The sequence below is a fragment of the Osmerus mordax genome, chromosome 3, assembly GCF_038355195.1.
Source record: "Osmerus mordax isolate fOsmMor3 chromosome 3, fOsmMor3.pri, whole genome shotgun sequence".
Taxonomy (NCBI): Eukaryota; Metazoa; Chordata; class Actinopteri; order Osmeriformes; family Osmeridae; genus Osmerus; species Osmerus mordax.
Genome location: NC_090052.1, coordinates 23591433 through 23597802, shown reverse-complemented (window position 1 = coordinate 23597802; position 6370 = coordinate 23591433). Strand labels below are relative to the sequence as shown.

At 43.8% G+C, this 6370-nt stretch overlaps 1 long non-coding RNA gene across 1 annotated transcript; it reads right to left on the bottom strand.

Moving 5' to 3' along the window:
• On the bottom strand, positions 1 to 887 carry LOC136941099 (uncharacterized). The gene is made up of 3 exons (XR_010876442.1): positions 751 to 887; positions 500 to 582; positions 1 to 363 (listed from the first exon to the last, which is right to left on the bottom strand). It is a non-coding gene; the product is annotated as an uncharacterized lncRNA (long non-coding RNA).
• Positions 888 to 6370: the final 5483 nt, after the last annotated feature.

Below are 6370 nucleotides of genomic sequence, written 5' to 3'. Positions count from 1 at the left end.
TGACAAAAAGATTACAAGGGATTTACAGTCACTAAAAGCAACATTTAATTTAACTATACTTTCCTCATTCTTTAGCATACATTATCAGACCATTTTTACAGATGCTTTAAATTATTTCTCATCATTTACAAATCCAAAGATGTTTTGTGTGTCTTGTTTTGGTAATATTAATTACGAGTAACATGTGACATTACATTAGTGTTACAGACATGCTCATTCCAAGCGCTGACACTAACACACACGGAGACAGAATCAGAGGCAGACACACTAACTCACACTTACAACCTCTACGAACAACAGTAGATCTACTCCAGAGACTCAAACAGCTGCACTCTTTCTCGGGGAGAGACCCTCTTTCAGACTCTGAATTTGAAAGAAGACAAAAAGGCCAGATACATGAAAAGATTCAGACTTTCAGTGTAGCATTGTACTCTAAAGAGAAATACTGATATCCTGTTTATTCTATGTATAAACATATATATATATAATATTAACCTACTGTTGATCTCACCCCTCTTATTTGTCTGGTTATGGTGTTTTCTTTTTCCAGAAAATCTGAATTGCTTTTGGAAGTCCCCATGTCTGGAATGTCATTGAATACAATTAAGACATATGAATGAGCATATAGCATACCCAGGAAGAAAAAATCACATTATTATCTTTAAAAACACATTTTGTATGTTACTATTATTAATACAACTCATTGTTCTCTTACCTGAACAAATCTGCTGATTGTTTAACACATCTTACCATATCCTTGAGCAGGAGTGGGTCTGACCTCAGGCTCCTCCAGGCTCTCCTCTCTTCCTGTACTGACACCCCTTAGAGCGAGGCCTGGAGCGAGGCCTGGAGCGAGGCCTGGAGCGAGGCCTGGAGCGAGGCCTGGAGCGAGGCCTGGAGCGAGGCCTGGAGCGAGGCCTGGAGCGAGGCCTGGAGCGAGGCCTGGAGCGAGGCCTGGAGCGAGGCCTGGAGCGAGGCCTGGAGCGAGGCCTGGAGTATCACTCAGCTCATTGTAAAGAGCTTTGAGCTTGTCCGTAACATATGCCTTGTCCTGCACAGAATATGACAAAAACAGATTTAACCTATTTTTGCAGTACACACTCCAAATATGTAATTCAACACATGTTTTCTATACCCAAATTTAGGAGATTGCAATTAAGCTGCAAAGGAAGTAATATACCAAAAGAAATTCCAAGAGAGGCTATATTAAAAATGCTTTTGAATTCCTTAAATATTTTTATGCTGTTTACAAATACATTTCTATTGTAGAGCTTCGGATGACCTTCTGTACCTTCAGAGCTGCTTTCAGGTTCTCGTTAAGAGACAGGTTCTCTTGTTTCAGGCACTGTTGCTCCACCTGCTGCCACAGAGAGAGGGACACCAGCTGATACAAATGTATCATAATTATCTGTACAAACTTAAAGGTACAGTAGGTAAAAGAAGAAAGGTTTTGGCCCCTTTAAACATGTTGTATAAGCTAAGGAGATCCTCTGAGAGTTGTTTAGCAACACAGACACCTCAGTGCCAGGGGAATGTCCATTTCAAAGTTGGAAGATCAGACAAGAATTGGGGGGGCTGTGTCTCATATTAGAATATATTTTACAATGTTACCTATTGCAGTTTTATTTAACTGCCCTTAACAGAAACACACATTAACTGTAAATATGTTGTGCTTCTTTCTTTTTTGTAAGCTAAGGTAGTAGAATGTCACCTGCTTTACAAATAATGTTATTGCCTTCAGGTTGTAGAAATCCCTAACCCTTTGTGTTCAATGAACTAAATTAAATTGCATTTACCTGGTAGTCTGTGTCAGTCTGCTCCCCACTGACCTGATGTTCTGTCAGTCTTTGATTCAGCGCCTGATGAAATAGGAGGATGGGTTACACAGCAGACAGCTACATAGACACCTCATTTACTGTATTATAATAATACAACATATTACATAATATAAACCCAGGTAACACTGTGCCCCTTTTCCTTTGTGCCCTCATGCCTGAAAGAGATATACTGCACAATATGTTATAGAAGTATTAGCCTCAATCCTATATTTAGTGTATACAATTCATTTTTTACTTGCTTACCAGCATCTGGGATCTGAGTTCTTGGTTGTCTTTTCTCAGCAGCAGTAGGGCTTCTTTCTCAGATCCCAGGGCCTGGCTTATCTGAGAGCTGTCCAGGCACTTCTGAGAGTACTGCTCAGATAAGACTTCCAGCTCTCTCTGCAGCAACTGAAGCTCCTCTCTGCATTGCCAAAAGAAAATTCCAATTATATTCATGAAATACACTGTGATAACTGTACACATCTTCAGCTTGCAATTTATTATGCTGTTCATTTGCTTGGCCATGGACCTTATTACTGCTCTTGATTCTTGGATCACATGGATCATATCTATCGTCTCCTCACTACCCTTACCCTAACCCTCACCCTCACCCTGGAAGCCCAACGTGTATCTCTGTTGGATTACAGCAGTGGTTCCCTCACTTTCTAAAACCATGGCAATCCTTTATGCTAATATTTTGTGTGTGACTTCTTCAAAAGCGCCAGCAGATTCAGGGCCCAGTCCCATTCTATAAGGGATTGGGCCTACTTATTCCTAGAAACATATTACAAAATGGAAAATACTATAGATACCTGAAGATATTCTTTTTGTTTAGCTAAAATTATTTCTAATTCTTTCAGGTTTAGTCCAGCAAGTTGCCCACGTCTGCCACTAACCCTAACCCTGCCCTAACCCTGCCACTTACTCATACTGAGCACGCAGAGTCGTTATGTCTGAGCTGACGCTGCTGAGTTGAGATTGATGACTTCTCCTTATTTCCTCCTTGTGCACTTTCTTCATTGCTTCAATTGCTATCAACAATACAAAGAAGAGAAAGGAATGTCCAGTTGATAACAGTTTTAGCAAACTTGTAGTTTACAATAGCTAACTTCGCTAGATATAGAAATGCATAAAACTCTTCAATATGAAATGTATTTTGTTTTCTCTAAAACATGAGGTCAAATTTGGTGCAAACCCAAAGGTAACTCTCAAAGGAGAGTTATCTTTGGGTATCTATTGACAACCTAAACTAATTAGGGGTTCAAACAGGGTATGGAGAGGCACCTATATGGGTTTTTGCTAACGAGCAGCAGGGCTACATTTAGTCATTTAGCAGACGCTCTTATCCAGAGCTAACGAGCAGCAGGGCCAACGAGCAGCCGGGCCAACGAGCAGCCGGGCCAACGAGCAGCCGGGCCAACGAGCAGCCGGGCCAACGAGCAGCCGGGCCAACGAGCAGCCGGGCCAACGAGCAGCAGGGGGGACATCTCACCAACCAGTGGTGACAATAGGCTTGTTTTACCAGCAACAGTGGCAGAAGTCTCCTCTTTCAAGAGTCTGTCTCTTTCTTTCAGGATTGTAGCCACCTCCAACTGGTGCCGCCGCTGCAGGTCACCCACTATCCTCTGATAAACCTCCACCAGGGCAGTATATCCTTGTTCACAGGATGCCTGTACATTGAAGAGAAGTCTTAAGGGTTTTGCAGGTCATTTATACCAATATATAATTCATACCAATATGTAATTGACAGATACTTTTCTTTACTAAAAGGTATTCCCAAGAATCAAAGCAAACCCTAATCCTTTATTATGCTTGGAAGATGGAAAGTCCTCACTAAAAAAGACTAATGTATCCAAACAACTTGACAGTTATACAGTTATGGCTGTAATCTTTCATTGAATTGGTATATTTCTTTAAGAGTTCATAATTATAGTCAGGGTGTTATATTCCATACCTTCACTGTTTCCAAGTCTTTCTCACAAGCCTCTCTCATGGCAACTTCATCTCCTTCTAAGTAATTGCATTGTAGCTTCTTTGTTATTGTGTTTACTTGAATCTCAAAATCAGAGATTTGCTGCTTCATTGTTGACACCAACAACTGATGTCCTTCCACTTTCAGTTTATCCGCATTCAGGGCTGAGCCTGGACTGAGTCCACACTGAGAATGTTGTCTGTGTAGTCCTTTCATTTCCTCCTCATGGATCTGCTGCAGCTCACGTAGCTTTCTTTGGAACACCTCTTCTAGCTTTTGCACTTGGCTCTCATGGCGGTCCTCTATGGAGTCAATATCTGCAAGAAGAACAGTTATTTTCTGCTGGGTCTCACTTTCTACAGCCATTCTCTTTATGTTAGCCAACTCCAAACTTTCTCTCAGAGTGTTGTTATCCATCTGAAGACGAGACAAAGAGTCACTGAAGTTCTGTCGTTCCTGCTGGAGAGTTAGCTGCTCCTCATGGAACAGGGACTGCAGCTTTTTACTTTCTGTTTTGCAATGTTGCAACTCTATTTCATAATCCGTGAACAACCTGAAAACCACATAAGTTATATGCAGCTGAACAAACACCTGCTCCAGAGGGTATGAGATTGTGACTGAGTCATCCACACTGGCATGTTCTACATGACTAATCTTTGGTTTAGAGATTTTCTGGCAAATTTGCTGGAGGACTGTGGCTCTCCTCTGCAGCTGGGCTGCAAGACTCTCCACCCAGCCATGTTGTTTCTCTGCTTTGCCCTTACAGAAGATGGATGTGTCCCTTTTCTGCAGCTTCTCCTGTACATCCTCTTCCAAGCTTGAGGCCTTGAGCTGCATGCGTTCCTCGTACGGGGCCAGCTCAGGGGGACTGATGTCAGCTGGACTCATGTGAGTAGAGAGAAGCTCATCACTTACACTACAGGATTCTAAGTCTTGCTGTAGATGCCCAGTGCTCAAGCCATCAGCTTTCAGGTCTCCTTTGAGTTCGTCCTCATAACGATGCAGTAATTTTAAAGCTAAATATGTCAATTCTGCTCTAGTACAGACTCTATGAATAGAACTTTCAATCATTTCCTGCTCTGATTCTCTGTTCTGAATTCTTTCCTCTTCTTCTATTGCGTTTCTTCTTAAAAGCACACTTTTGTACATGTGTGCAACATCACCCTCATCCACAGTGAGAAAAAGGTCAGCCAAATCATGGGAGATATTTTGACTTTGTAAGATTGACACCATTCTTTCCATTATTGATGCTTCCAAGGTTAACAGTTGACCAAACGGTTCCATTCCCTCCGAGGACAAGCTGTGGGGAAACTTGCATGGTCCACTTCCCAAACCATTACCTTCCGGTGATATTTTATAGTCGATCAGTTCTTCTCTCTCCTTGTAAAAGCGACGGCACTCATGCTGTTGATCCTCAGTCACTAACCCCCCCTGCCGGAGGCAGGCAGCAGCAGCAACTAGCTGCATCTCAAATTCATAGAGTGCACTGTCAGTTTTTGTGTTACTTTTGCCACAGTTTCTCAGCAGGGATGTAAGTGTTTCTTGGCAGGTTTGTACGCTTTCAAGTGCTGCTTGTAACTGGCCTTCAAGCATCCTGGTGCGTCTCTCAGTTTCCAGAGCAAAGGTCCGGCTTTGCTTGGCCTGGTTGTGGAGCAGAAGGCTGAGACGCTGGGCCGTGGCCTGGCTCTGGGTGAGCTGGGACTGCAGGTGAGGGTCTGTACTGCTCCATCTGCCAGGCGGCTCCTTCAGTTTTTGGGTTAAATCTCTCAGCTTCTCCTCTGTCATATACAGCTTATTCTCAAGGCCCTTTATGACAGACATGAAACTATCTGGGTCGTCCCCTGCAGCAACAATGTGCTGGTCAATGGAAGAGGGAGGATCTCTGAAGCACTCAGTGCCAGACTTGCTGCCATCTGCATGTTCTTCATCAGGACAGTTGATGTGGGGAGACGTCTGGGTTTCCCACGTTCTCAGACTGCTGGATGTGATCAGTCTGTTATCAGTCACTCTAAACAGAGACCCTGTTACTTGCTGTTTTTTACCCTTCTGCTCTAAAGACTTTGTGTCCACTACAGAAGAGGCACAACTGCATCCTTCTATTACCTCACTTAGCTTCCTTTCTGTCTCTTCAAGGCTGTTCCCTAAGGCTGCCATCTTAACTAGAATTTCGCTTAGCTCTCGTTCTTTCCTGTCCAGAATGCTCTCGTAGCCTTCCCTGACATCACATGCCACAGCCTCCCTGTCTCGTGCCTGCCCCTCGGCTATCTGAAGCTCCTCACAGGCCCTTTCGTAAGAGTGCTCCAGGTTGTAGTAATCCGTCTCCTCTGTCTCCAGACGGCTCTGCAGCTTGCTCACCTGTCTATCAGCCTCGGACAGCTGCTTCTGTAACTCTTGGCAGTGTTGCTTGAGCTGAGCCCTCTCCTCCTGTAGCACACCTACTGCAACTACTGTGCGGGTTAGCTCCTCTTGAAGCTGTTGTTCTACTTCCGCAACTCCCACGACCGACGCATGTCCCCTCCTGAAGATCTCCACCTGCTGCTCCGCCCTGTCCAGCTGCTCCTGCAGGTGTTGAGCACGA